Genomic DNA, 15490 nt, shown 5'->3' on the forward strand with positions numbered 1-15490 from the left:
AGGGACTACAGCTCCCAGCATGCCCTGCTCTAGTGCTGCATATCTACGGGCTACATGCCAGATAGATGCAATACTCAATTTAAAGAGACGGTTCACTCACATGTTCCTGGCTAAATTAAATATTCCTAATCTAAAAATATCCCTAATGGACTGAACTAATGACCCAATTTACACTTACTATTAAATTCATGCAATTTTGCAATCTTTACAGTAATATTTTTAGGAAATCATTAGTATTTTGACTACTTTTCTAATCCACACAAGCCAAACATTCCACCATTTAACATGAACTCAAAAGCAGCAAATTACAAACAGAAAGGCTTAGAAACCAGCGATTGTTCCACAGAGAACTGAATTAGGCATTTCTGAGTGATGCAGTCAACATTTACACATCATTCATTTATACTGCTAACATGATTTGTAATTAATAAAAGGTCTGAACTGAGAAATGTAGTTGTGTTTGGTCAGAATACACACACATGCACCCAAGCATGCACACACATGTTTTTTTTAATGTTTCATAAGGACTTCCCACAGAAGTAATGGTTTTTATACTGTACAAACTGCACATTCTATACCTAAACCCAACCCTCACTAAAAACAATAATAATTTTTATATTTTCAAAATACTTTATTCTGGATTATTTATGAGCCATTTTCCTCATGGGGGCACAAAAGATGTTCTAACAAGCTAAATGAATACTGGTAATGCTATACTTCTAGGGACAACAAGTTGAATTCCAAAACCACACATAAACACACACATGTATATGGACAAAGAGAGAGAGCTGAGGGAGGGTGTTGGCTGGAGGAAACAGGAGACTCTATTGTGTTTGTTAGGTTCTGGTGTGTTTTGTGTGTTAATTGGTTTCAGAGAGAGAACAGCGGATCAGGGCTTCAGAAGATGAATGACCACAGCAGAGAGAATGAATGAAACGTATGAAAAAAAAGTGAGAGATATAGTAGGTAGAGCAGAGAAAGCCAGTGTTCTTCTGTCTTCTTTTGTTATTATACACTACCTGACAGAAGTGTTGTTGTTGATCCCAGTTGTAAGAGCAAAAAATAATATCTTGACTTCTAGTTAATCATTTGAAAAAGTGGCAGAAGGTAGATTTTTCAGATGAATCATGTGTTAAATTGCATCCCAATCATCACAAATACTGCGGAAGACCTAATGGAACCCGCATGCACCCAAGATTCTCACAGAAATCAGACAAATTTGGTTAAGGAAAAATCATGGTTTGGGGTTACATTGAGTATGGGAGCGTGTGAGAGATCTGCAGAGTGGATGGCAATATCAACAGCCTGAGGTATCAAGACATTTGTGCTGCCATTACAATAAAATCCACAGGAAAAGGCAAATTCTTCAGCAGGATAGCAGGATCAATCTAAGTTCCTGAAAGCAAAGAAGGTCAAGGGGCTCCAGCATTGGCCAGACCAATCACTAGACATGAACATTATTGAGCATGTCTGGGGTAAGATGAAGGAAGAGGCATTGAATATGAAACCAAAGAAACTTGATGATTTCTGGGAGTTCTGCAAGAACGCTTTCTTTGCCATTCCAGATGACTTTAATAATTAATAAATAAATAAATAAATAAATAAATGACTTTGCCTTTCATATTAGCAACCTCTGATACCAAATCATCAACTTGAAGTCAAGTTATTACTGTATTTATTGTTCCTAAAACTTGGATAGGCGACAAGACTTTTTTCAGGAAGTGTATATCTAGAAAAAACTACAATATAACATCCCTATAATAAATTAAACTGAAATTCAGAGCAAACATCATATTCTTGTTTTGAGACAGAATTGCTGACAATGACACTGCAGAAGCCAAATCTTTACCACTGTTATTAACTAGAAAATAATATTTTATTTGTTTAAGAAATACCTCAGTTTATATATGTAAAATAGTTATCATTAAAGGGATTGTACACCCCCCACCCCCCAAAAAAGAAAATGTCCTTACCATTTACTCACACTCAAGGAGTTTTAGAATGAATTTCTCAGTTCAATGCAAAACAAGATTTTCTGAAAAATGTAGGGAAAAATTGGAAATTTCCTTTCTTGGTAAACTATTCCTTTAAATTGTGTTAGATCAATAACATTAAGATTTATGGATTACTAATGTAACATTTTTTTAATTAGTTACATTACTATTTATTATGTTTTGAAACGTGTATTTACAAGAAAATTCAGTGAGTTTAAGATATTAATTTATTGAATGAATAAATGAATGAATGAATAAATGAAGAAACAAATAAATAAACAAATGAAGGAACACACAAACAAACAAATTCTTTTAGGTAGCACCTTACAGTGTATCTGTGCAAACAAAGTGCTAAACTCACAATAGTTTTGCAAATATCGCCGTTGTTCTGATACATTTTGAGTGTTTCATGTAAGAATATGTGAATATGCAGTATATTTCTCTGGATAGCACCTGTTTAAAAATGTTTTCACAATTACAGGAATGTGAGTTCAGAGCATTAGTGTTATGATCACCAGCAATCTAGCGGCCTCCACTTTAAAGGACTGTTAAAAAGTTCCATCATGCACCTCGCACACAGCTGTTGCTGTTTCAGTTTGATTACACGCACATACACAGCTGGAGAATCGTTATGGACTGATTACAGGGACTTTAAATACAGCGCACACACACACACACACACATCTTTGCTGAGTCTTGTTTTACTATTTGTGACATTACAACGCTTTTTCCCTGCCTTGTTTCACTGTGTTAGACCCTTGCTTTGATTTATTGTTTATTCCTGTCTGCTGCCTGCCTTTTGACCACTCGCCTGTTATTTTGACTACAACTCTGGATTCGCTGTATGTACCTGATATACCTGATATTGCCCCTGTGTTGACCGTTGCTTACCAGACCATTCTTGTTAATAAACCTGCATTTGGATCCACACCTCTTTTGTCAGCCTCCCCATCACATTACAATTAGAAGCTCATTAATCATGAACTCCGGTGAGAGCAGCCTTACCACAGACATTTATTCTGGAAACTGATGTATTTCTCAATAGTAGATAAAAAAAATTATAAAAAGGGGTTTGGTTATTTTAAAGCAACAGTTGGCCTTAATCAACTGTTATTTGTTTAAGAGCAAATAGATTTGACTATATACTTAACTATATATCTATTTGAATATAGATTATTCTATATCGTAACACACAGCCATATCATAATGCAGCCATAACTGAATTGCTTGGCATGTGTTATTGTTGCTTGTATTGTTGTTCAATTAAAGACATTTGTTTTGCTTTATAATTTATAGAATAATACATATGTAACTTTGAGTGGATTATTGAATTTATTTTTATGACAAGTTACATTATAAAGCCAAATAAACCCATAATTAAAACACAATGTTAAGCCACGTCAACGCTAAAAAAAATTAGTTCATCGTGACTTTTGTCAGCATAGAGAAACAAAGATATATATGTATATATATATATATATATATATTACACAAGAAGCACTGCTATTTGGCTGTATATAAACACTGAGTAATACACACAGGTGAAGAGGTCGGAAAAGAGCTGATATAAATTATTTTTATTGTAATTTTTAATGTATTTCCTTAGCAGTGTAAAACTAATATGATAAAAATTAACCTCTCAGCATTATTTTGTCAAGTCATTTTCCCAAAGAAACCGCACAGCTCTCTGATAATCTGCTCTACCTTTCCAAAAGACTCTGGGAAATCATCACTTGTTTTATAGTGTCCCATAGATCATACTGTGAAACTGGTCAGATTTAGATTTAAGGTCGGTCTCTCTAGTTAATCTTCAGTGAGTGTGTCCATGAGCGAGTGTTGGAGGAAACTCTGTCACAATGAAATACTAGACAGGAAGAGAAAGGAAATTCCCCAAAATAAACCAACTCAAAACAGATGGGATTCTGCAGGCTGAAGGTGACAAGAACCAAGACAAAGGGCAGACTTTTTATTATTATAATTATCATCATCATCATTTTCGTCATTATTATTATTATCACATAAATGTTCTCTGCTATGTTTTTAATAATGAGAGTATAATGTCAGCAGACACTGACAAGGGAGTGCGGATACAAACGCAGGTTTATTGATAGTCAGGCAAGTAACGGTCAATATAGGAAAAAACAGATGTATACAGGCAAATCCAGAGATGTGGTCAAAGGCAGGCAGACAACGTAAAACAAACAAAACAAAGCAAAGATCAGTACACGGCAAAGGAACGCGTCGTAATGTTCACTGACAGTATAACAAGGCTCAGCACTGAGATGTGTGTGTGTGTGCTGTATTTAAAGTCCATCTAATTAGTCTTTGAGCAGCTCCCAGCTGTGTGAGTGTAATTAATCGTGATCTGGTACAGGTGTGGGTGTATGGTGCATGACTGGATCTTGTAGTCCATATACCAGCAGATTTATAGTCTGTTAGCGATCTGCACAGGCTGGATCGCTGGTGACCGAGACAAACTGGCTCTTTTGTCTTTTATGTTCAGACATTTAAATTAATTTACATATTTTATGATGACATATTAAGTGCGATTTAAAAAATGTATAACTGTACCACACCACAGACCACAACTAATAATAATAATTACCATTAAATTACAAATTATTTGATGCTGTAATTGTAAACTCAGTTTGGAAATTTCCATGGAATGTTTATATTTAGGTGGCCTGAAGAGTTTTGTTTTACTATATTAATATTACATGAATAACAATAATGGGTGACACAGTGGTGCAGTGGGTAGTCCCCTCACAGCAAGAAGGTTGCTGGTTTGAGCCCTGACTGGGTCAGTTGGCTTTTCTGTGTGGAGTTTGCATGTTCTCCTCCGTGTCTGCATGGGTTTCCTCTGGGTGCTCCAGTTTCCCCCACAAGTCCAAAGACATGTGCTATAGGTGTATTGAATAAGCTAAATTGGCCATTGTGTATGTGTGGGTGTGAATGCAAGAGTGTATGGGTGTTTCTCAGTGCTGGGTTGCGGCTGGAAGGGCATCCACTGCGTAAAACATATGCTGTATAAGTTGGCGGTTCATTCTGCTTTGGCGACCCCTGATAATCAGGGACTAAGCCGAAAGAAAATGAATGAATGAATGAATGAATGAATGAATAAATACAATACAGCCAATACAGTCAATACAGCCCCTTCAAAATACTGTTCATCAAGCACACACACACATGCATGAAGATACGCATGGATATATAGACAGAACAAATAAAAAAAAAACAAGATGCACGCTAATATAAGCCTTAAAACTGGATTTCTGAGTCATCAGCCTTTCCACATCCATGTACTACAATTAATCCGCAGGGGAAAAAAAAAGACTTGCACATGCGGCTTAAAAATAGATTTACGACTGGATGAATTGTTCTATAAATAGGAGCTATCTATAGTTGCGGCATTAACAACACCCAGCTGTAATTCTTGTGGTCAGTTTGAGCTGGTCTGCAAACACACGGCGGGTCTCAGATCATACAGCAGCAGGTTTAATGAGTCACAGAGGAAAGGGGAAATGCCTGTATGCGGTGTCCACAGCGCAGGATAAATTGGCCCCGTATAACAGTATAACGCTGCAGCTTTCTGAGAAAGCTACACGCAGCCCCGCTTCAACCTATTAGAGATAAGTGCAGGTGTCATCAGTGCTCGCTCGTTCTTAAATAAAAAAATTGAATAGATTGACAACAAAGGTCACGGTGAAGAGATTTATGAAGAAAAGCAAGGAAGTGGTTTCTGATGTACTTGACACATCTTTATTGGGAGATTTATCATTGTTTTAACTTCCTTGTAGTTATTCTCACTCTCATTCACTTACTTTCTGGCTTCCTTATCAGCGGTTGCCACAGTGGAATGGTTATGAAAAAGATTTTGTTTTGTAGCTAGTATCAGATTTTTAGATTTGATTGTAAGTGTATTTTAGTAGGGCTGTTAGTATCTAATCAATATAAACATTAGTAGCTTACATTTTTAAGGCATTCTTTTTGTTACTTCTTATGTCATTCACCTTGTTACTTTTTATGAAAATGAATGAAAAACAGCTATTGTCTTCCATGGTAGTTTTTTGTTCCTATGGTTTTTGACTCTTCTAATGCATAATAATAGCATAATATGTTTGCAGATATTCAAGAAACATGCTAAGTGAACATTCTTGTTTATCTGAAAAACAATACTGAAGTCAGATATTCTGCTTTGAAAATCTTCAAGTCTTTGTTTTCGTTCCTTTAACCCATCCAATGCCAGTTTAGCCAATTATATTTCAGCACCCTGGGTTGCCTTGCTGGAAAACCGCGTATTTCATTCATTCAATCATGAAGGCTCTCAAAGTGTGCATCTGTGACCGAAATGCAACCTCCAGTAGACAGTAGCAGCCTCCGAAATGAGATGCAGATTCAGAGCTCCACGTGAGGTGGTTATTAATTAGCAAATAATATAAATATTCTGAACGTAAACATTAGGTGAGCAGGTTACATTGGGAACGTGATGAGATTTGCAGTGATAAGCAATTGGGCTGTTTGCACCAGACGAAACACGACAAAAATTTATATACAGCCATTCAGAAGCACAGAATAGTGCACTTACTGCACTGCAACAAAATGGTAAGGTTTGTAATCTAATTAATACATATTAAACCTCTTTAACAATATTAAATGCACACGCTGACTCACTGATATGTGTTGGCTTGCACTGAGTAACAGCTCTAAAGTTCAATTTCAAATGGTTTATTTTATTTTCAAGATCTGAGGTGAACTATCTGCTGCTGCATTCAGTAGTATGGCAATAAATGTCATGTAAAATGCCATTCAAACTCACATTATTAGCATTTAACACTGAATAAAGCACATGAGGTGTACCTGAGGTGAACATTGTCAGTTTTCTGATGTTCAGCTGCAAGAAATAGAAGCCGTTTCTAAAATTTAAATTTCAGGTGTAGGTTAGGACAAAAACTCATTTTAATATGGAAAATATTCCTTCTATCATGTGTCGTTGCTTTTATTTAGAACGAGACTCAAATCAGCCTTCAATCAGCCTTTATGTTCGATAACCAGGCACACTCCTGTTGGTGTCCTCAATCTGGCAACCTGTGCTTGCATGTGTTTCGAAACAGGAGTGCAACACCTAGTTCAACCACTGGGTGTCAAACTTACTTACTGCACCTTTAACAGAAGAAAAACATTTTTTTTAATTAAATGTGGTTTAGAACCACTTTAGCAAGTTTTAAAATCTTCATTTTTGGTGTAAATATCCCTTTAAATGTACTAACCAGCTACCTGAAAATTTCCAAACACATACCGACCAATGCAAATATGTGTAAAAGATGTCTAATAGACATCTAAACATAGATGTGTTGGCTAAAACAAGGTTAAAGTTGGGCTGTTGGTAAAAATCTAATAGATGTGTAACAACAGCCCAAAAATAGACCAGTCATCAAATACACTGTAAAAATTAAAGGTTCCTGGAGGCACTTTTTGGGGGTTTTCACATTGCCACACCGGCGGAACCCTCTAAAGAACCTCTAGGCACCATTTAAAAAAAAGGGCAGTTCTTTGAGGAACTTCAAGGGTTCCTGGAGGAACCCTTTTATTAACACTGTAAAAATGAAAGGTTCATGGAGGCACTTTTTGGGGTTCTTCACATTGCCACGCTGGCGGAACCCTCTAAAGAACCTCTAGGCACCATTTCAAAAGGAGCAGTTCTCTGAGGAACCCTCTTATTAAGAATGACCAGGAACCACCTTGAGTGCTTTGAAGCACCATTTTTTTAATGCTTGTTTTTCCTATCTCTCTTAATTTATGGTTTGTGCAAACATGTTTAATCACAAATTCAATAGACATCTATCTATCAATCTATACATGTTTATAGATTTTTAAAAAAATACAATCGCATTTTTCATGAATAATTACTTTTATTAATCAATATACATCACAATTACATTCACATAATATGATTAATAATGTAATATACATTTAATGCAAATAATCAAATTTAAATAATGTCTAGTAATAACAGCCAGCAACATCTTCAGCTGTCCACTGCTTCACATTGGAGGTGTCCCTATTAAAGTAAATTAAAAAGTAGTTAACCTGAGAAGTTATGAAAACAAAGGAAATTCACAATATTCCCAGAGCCATTTTTTTTACTTATCAAGACATATTCACAAAAGATATGCAGAACATTTCTGAATAACAAAAGGAAACATCAATAAAATTAGGAATTGTCTTAATTTATATAAAAGGATTTTTTTTTCACTGCTTGCAGAGTGCCCATATACATCAATAAAGGCAAAATCCATAGAATGTAAACCTCTCAAATATCTGAGCACAAGCAGAAATAAGACAACACAAAAGCTGTGTGAAACCACTCCCTCCTTAGTGCACCCCACATATTTTCCCACACATTCACACAGATAATGCACTATAATTTTGAGTGTACTGCATATGCGATATTGTTATTTTATTCAGGTTGTAGTTATCAGCTTTTTTTTTAATTAACCATTAGTTGATTAAAAACACATTAAATAAAAAGAAAATTATATGAGTTAAAAATTTAAATAAATTATGCATGAAGGTCAAATATTGTTTTTGGACTAAATTTAAGCGGCCTTCAAAATACAGAAATTAATATTACAGGGCTCAACAATAAGTTTTTACAATAATACAATGTAAAAACATGTATATACAGTACTTAATAAGTGCATTGTACTATATTATTAATTTAACTTTAAGTACTGTGGTTAAGGTGCCTTAATATAAAGTTGGTCTTGTTTTTTAAAATATATAAATGAAAGTAAAGCAGTCTGTCAAGTTTACATTATTTTGCGAATTGTTTTCTACTTTAATGAAAATATATATTACAAACTCGATTAATGTAACCATTTAGAAGAAAATGCCATGTTTTACTGTAGTTTTTAGAGCTAGGGTGCAGCTATTTTGGAATGTCGCTGTGTCTGACGTCACGGGGTTGGTTCCGTTCCCTCAACTGAAGTGATATTGTGGAAATAATGGACTGAACATGAAGACTGAAAAGCCTAATTTAACAATGCGTGAAGTTGTGGACATGCATCGCAGAGCTGGTACAAATACAAGGAACAGACTTGTGTCTAAAATCTAAACTTTTTTTATATGTTTACTATTTTTCTTTTTTTTTTTAAATACTGTTCATTTGATGTGCTTTGGTCTACTCTCTCACACTGGTACAGCGCTGCCTGGGACGGTGATTTACATTCAGACTAATGCAACGATTACAATAATCTTTCAACATTGAATATGAAGCACGACAAAAACTGTGAAGTGAAAAACGGCACCGATCTTAGTTTGGTTTGAACATGAACAGAAGTGAGGGGCTATATAGTAAAAAGTGAAAGTTCCCGCCTCCATTACGTCAGGTACCAGATCTTGTTAAAGACATTGAGGGCAGTCAGGCATCGTAATACAGAGAGTGGACCAAAGCACATCAATCGATCAGTAATAAAAGAAAAATGTAAAAATGTATAAATGTATTTTTATGTTTCAGACGTACAGTTCAAGTCAGAATTATTAGCACCCTTGTTTATTTTTTTTCCCCTAATTTCCAAATTTTAACACATTTCTAAACATAATAGTTTTAATAACTCATTTGTAATAACTGACTTATTTTATCTTTGCCATGATGACAGTAAATAATATTTACTAGATATTTTTCATAACACTAGTATTCAGCTTAAAGTGATATTTAAAGGCTTAACCAGGTTAATTAGGTTAACTAGGCAGGTTAGGGTAATTAGGCAAGTTATTGTATAACGATGGTTTGTTCTGTAGACTATCAAAAAATATAACTTAAAAGGGCTAATAATTTTGACCTTAAAATGGCTTTAAAAATTTAAAACAGCTTTTATTCTAGCTGAAATAAAACAAATAAGACTTTCCCCAGAAGAAAAAATATTATGAGACATACTGTGAAAATTTCCTTTCTCTGCTAAACATCATTTGGGAAAAATTTAAAAAAAGAAAAAAAAAAAATTCAAAGTGGGGCTAATAATTCTGACTTTAACTGTAAATGTAATGCTTGTATTTGCACCAGCTCTGTGATGCACATAAAAAACTTCATGCATTGTGTTAAATTAGGCTTTCCAGTGTCCGTGTTCAGTCCATTACTTCCACTGTATCTGTTCAGCTGAGGAAACGGAACCAACCTTGTGACATCAGTCAGTGATATTCCAAAATAGCTGCACCCTAGCTCTAAAAATTTAAACTATTGTAAAACATGCTCTTTTCTTCAATAATGGTTACATTAATCGAGTTTGTTTATTATATTTTCACTAAACTGGAAATCAATTTACAAATGAATGTAAACTTGACTGAGTGCTTCACTTCCACTTTAAAGGGACAGTTCACCCAAAAAATTTTATTCTGTCATCATTTACTCAACCTTCACTTGTTCCAATCCTGTTTAAGTTTCTTTCATCTGTTGAACTGAAAACAGAAAACCTATAACCACAATCCATACTTTTGTTATACTGGTTATAATTTATTTTTAACGGTTAAAAATGTTCAGCTTTAATCAAAATATAATCTTTTGCGCTCAACTAAAGAAAGAAAATCCAACAGGTTTGGAACATATTAGAGGTGGGTAAATAATGACAAAATTTTAATTTACTTTAAACCATGTTTATTTGTGAGGTGGTATTAACTAACTCACTACTCTGTAAAAAAAAAAAAACTATAATTTGGTGGACACTTTATAAATACTATTTTAATTGAACAACTATTAATTTTAAATGTATTACCCAAGCATTATGTTGCTTTATCTAATAATAAATATAATTTAATTAAATTCAAGTTCAACGCGGTTTTGTTTTAAACTAACATACTGTAGTCATTTTGTTTAAGCCAGGTTTCAGTAAGACATTAAGATTAGGATTATTAGTGCATTAAGATTGTTGTCTGTTCATTTACAATACGTGCTTTAGGTGCAAGTGGCCTGACGTTTAGAAGACCGAACTTCAAAAAAAAAAAAAAAAAAGTATTTTTACTTATTTGCCATTTTTCTGGTTTGATTTTTAATAGATTTTTTTCTAGAACACATAGTAAATTTAATTCTTGATCTAATAATACGAGGAACAGACAGTTTCTATGGAGTTAGCCAGATATGCATTACTGTGATTAAAGTGGGACGAGCAAAAGTCTACATGGCTAAAATGTGGATTTTCACTCACTGGTCAAAGCATCCTGAAGATGTTTTCTAACAGGAATTCAGCTCCAGTACTGCTGTGGTGCAGCCCATCAGCATGGGCAAGCCTAGGACGATCCTAGAAAAGATTCCAATTGTTAATAAAGAGCAAATTTTGTTCTTCACACTATGTTAATAGCCATTCATTCAGAGCAAAAAGTCTGCTGAACCTTTCATGTCCACAGCAGTAAGTAGAAAGCTGTCCAGAAATGATGATCTGCATTGCAAGTGAAGTGCATCGGACCGTTTCAATCTGGCCCACTGCTACCTGGATTTGATACAGCAAACTTTAAATTTCTAGTCTATATCTGTCACAATGATTTACACCTAATATGGATACATCAGAAACAAGCAAAAGAGAAAATAAGTGAGTGATTTTAGACACTTAAAAGGTTAAAAGTTTCATGTCATTAGTTCAATGTTACCCAGCTGGACAATGATTATCAAATATTGTTTGTTAAATGAAGTATTTTTACATTTATTTCCAATTCAGTTAGTTACTTAAAAAAATACTTGCATTTGAGGTGACTCAAACGGCTGTTTGAGAGAATACTGAACAATTTCAGGGTTTATGTGAATGTTCTGAGAAGGAAAAAAGCAGGCGTTATGTACATTATTTGTGTAAATGAATAAAAGATGTATTGAAGTACATAACTTAGACACAATTTGTCACACAGGTAACTGTTTAAGAAACGCAAATAATAACAAAAGCGTAATATTACTCACAAATATAAGGAAAGAATATTAGATAGCATCGCGGCTAGAAAATAATATAAGCAACCCTGCTCAAGACACTTGCTACACACTGTATATGTAAGGGAAGACAATAAATAAATAAATAAATAAATATATTTGTGGAAAAAAGCGTCTAATAAGTACGAATATATCACATCTGTTTAATTTGAAATTAACGGTCGCTTGCAATGGCTTTCATGGAAGCTTCGTGTTCAATGACAATAAAATATTTCGACATAAATCAATATTTTATATCAAATTATTTATATTTGTGTGAGGTACACGTGTAATTTGAGTGATTATGTACATCCAGCCGATTGTTATTATCGCAAAATAATAATTTTTACCCAATCTTATACAACAGCAATCGCTTCGCGAGACGTTCCTAAAACAGGTTACACGACATAATGATGCGTGTAAGTGTAGATATTTGTGTGCAAATCGTATCTAATTTGTATATTTATTTTGCAAACTTACTCACCTTCCGTGTGTTAGAGATGACAGCAGTCATGAAATGGAGGAAAGGAGCCGTTACAAATCGATATTTGAAAACGCTCCTGCGACCTGCACCTGCGCGTGCACGATGATGCGCGTCCGCGTCATGTTTATATTATTTTGTTAGTTCCGGTTAATATTTATTAATTTTTTTTGGCAACACAATTAATTCCATATCATTAATCCAAGAAACAGATGAAAAAAAAAACATTTATTTCAGAAAAATAAAAATGTACAAAATACTGCATTCATTAGCAAGTTATCTTTGTTGGTTTATCAAAACAAAGTGGAGAAATACTTTTTATTAATAAACCAGAGCCCATAGCCTATATACTTAAGTTTAGTAATATCTTAAATATTTTTCATGAGTGGATTTTTAAAGAACTGTGTTATATAGTTCTATTTTTATAAAAATAACAACAACAACAACAATAATAATAATAATAATAATAATAATAGCTTAATATTTATTATTATTATTGTTAATATTATTATTGCAGCAGTTGTTGTTACTATTATTGTTTTAAATGACAGAAACATTTACAGAAAATTTAATTAGTCCCCTATAATAATTATCATTTTCATAATTGTACAAGCCTGTGCATGTTTTTGTCTCTTTTTTTCCCTCTGTTGTGGCTCATTTGTATTTTATTCTCCAAAATTACTTTTACATTTTCAATTTTTTTCACAATTTCCCAGTCAGCCTCCTAACTGCAATCAAGTTAACATTTCTAATCATTGATATTCTTGTGTTCACAGTGAGTGCCACACAAAAAAGAAAAACAAACACCAAATTTCATATCATTCTAAAAGCACAAATAACTAAGTAAATATTAAGTAAATGAACATCCATCTCATTTTCTGGTCTCCACAATTGTCTATTTAATTATGACACAAAAAAAATCTCTTGGTTCCTTTAAGTGCTAGCTTTTAGATGAGAGATCCACCAGGAACCATTATATAAGTTCATAGATCTTTCAGTAACTCTTTTTTGAAAATTGAGTTCCTCCAATAACTTTCAAAGTGCTTTGAGGTCTTAGTGTAAGGAAACAGTGACTCCAGAACCTCAATATTGACAAAAAAGTGCTTGTAGGATCCCAGTTACTGCAAAAGGGTCCTGCAAGCACTGCAAAGACTGTCAGTGGTTCCTCAAGGAACCCCATTTTGAGAGAAAGAGCTTTGAGGCACTTAAAATACATTTTAAAGTTCCTTGAGTACTCAACAGAGTACTTGAAGCACCTTTACTTTTTACAGTGTAGACAAACAGACAGACTTCACGTGTGTTCTGGGTGCGATTTACAGGGGGGACGGACTCCCTAATTAATGTCCCCTAGAACATTAAAACAAGATGCATGGGGGGTCAGCCCTTTAATTGTAAGAAATAGCTTTCTCTGATCACTGATCTATATTTTAAACATCAATAATTAAAATGTATAATATAAATATACATTTTATCCCCCCATAACGGTTTATACCATTGTGAATGCATAATGCACCAATCGATGCTAGGAAAAATATCATTCAACAGTCTGAAACTGGCAGTTCTAGAGCACCGATAGACATCTGATATTCTAGTCAGACATCTAGTATACATCAGTATTCACAAAACACGTTTCTTGTAGAATAGGTGTTTATTTCTGCATGTAGCCTAAAAAATTACCATACATAATTTGTCTAGTTTGACCTATATTAACCTCTAAAATAGTCACAAAATATTCCTCAAAACACTTAAAACATATATATTTTATTAAACACCACCCCCCCACCCCCAGGTACTAGTATATTATTGGGCTATTGTTCGACATCTATTAGAATTTCACTGATAGCCTGCATTTAGCCATCAATGTTTGGATGTCTCATAGACGTCTTTTAAACACAAAAAATGCAAACTGGGTAAACATGACTCTCAATCATTTTCAAATTGATCCATTTTGGACAGCCTATTAAAAATGATGTTTTCATTTCCTAAAACTGCAGTGTGAATATAAGGCCAAAACGGAGAGAAAAATATGTTTTTGAGAGAAAACGTATTGGTGTGAACATGCCTTTATCTGCTTTTTTGGAGCACAAGTTGGCAGAGATGACACTTAATCAACTTAACCACACCAACAGAGCACTAGTTTAGTTATTAAGCTTATTAATTTTCAATATGCCATACATTTAGCTTTTTAGAATTTAAAACCAATTCCCCTGGTGAAGATCAGCTTGTATTTCCTTGTTTTTGTCCATTATGAAAAAAAGTTTGTTCTCATGGAGAAACATTATAAGCTAACAGCTAGTGTTTGAAGCTTTTTGGTTTGAAGGGAAATGCACGTTCACATGTTACCGGATCCAGAACGTCTCTGAGCCAACTCTTTTTCTAAAAATATCTATATTTTTAAACAAGGTGCACTTTCAGATTTAACCATCAGCTGGATGTTTTCATTCACTTAGAGCTGTGTTACACACTGCATGAAAGGTCATTGTCAAAAACACATAATAGGGGCTCTTTAACTAAGCCTGAGCAAGACTATTAATTCAAATAAAAATCTGTGTTCTCCCCAAACAATGAATTGCTGTTTTTATAGTGTCGGAATAAAATTGAAATAAAAAAAAAAAAGTAAAAAAATTATGTAATAGGGTTCCTAAATTAAAATGTATTTTTTTGTTAAATTCTCAATAAATTGTTGAATTGAATAATAATAATAATAATATCTAATATTTTTTAATCCTGAATAATAAAAATAATCAAATTAATCTAGAAAAATAAAAAGGAAAAAAAGGAATTTCAGTGTTAAGAAGTGTTACATGGCCAACCAAGAATCTTGAAGGCTTAAAAAACATAACTAACAGCATTTTTTGACACGGCCAGTGCGTATCGAAATCCTGAAGAAAAAGAGTGGGTAAAAAAAAACAAAACAAGTTAAGCTGTTTTGACTAGCACAGAAATTAATTTCCACTCTCTTACCTCAGAAAAACAAACAAAAGAGTTTGTGTACAGAAATGACTCACTCCATTATTATCGCCCGTTAGACTTCCATTGTTCACGACTGTCAACACATATTTTGTTTGTTTT

The 15490-nt window shown here is 33.8% G+C and overlaps 1 protein-coding gene and 1 long non-coding RNA gene across 2 annotated transcripts in view; both read right to left on the bottom strand.

Annotated features, from left to right (window-relative positions):
* Positions 1-15490, bottom strand: part of adcy6a (adenylate cyclase 6a) — a 147029-nt gene that overhangs the window by 99446 nt on the left and 32093 nt on the right. The gene's annotated exons all lie outside the window — the stretch shown is intronic.
* On the bottom strand, positions 7995-11539 carry LOC130216786 (uncharacterized). Its single transcript, XR_008835830.1, has 3 exons — positions 11376-11539; positions 11192-11284; positions 7995-8052 (listed from the first exon to the last, which is right to left on the bottom strand). It is a non-coding gene; the product is annotated as an uncharacterized LOC130216786 (long non-coding RNA).

The sequence above is a fragment of the Danio aesculapii genome, chromosome 23 (assembly GCF_903798145.1).
Source record: "Danio aesculapii chromosome 23, fDanAes4.1, whole genome shotgun sequence".
In the NCBI taxonomy this organism is placed as follows: Eukaryota; Metazoa; Chordata; class Actinopteri; order Cypriniformes; family Danionidae; genus Danio; species Danio aesculapii.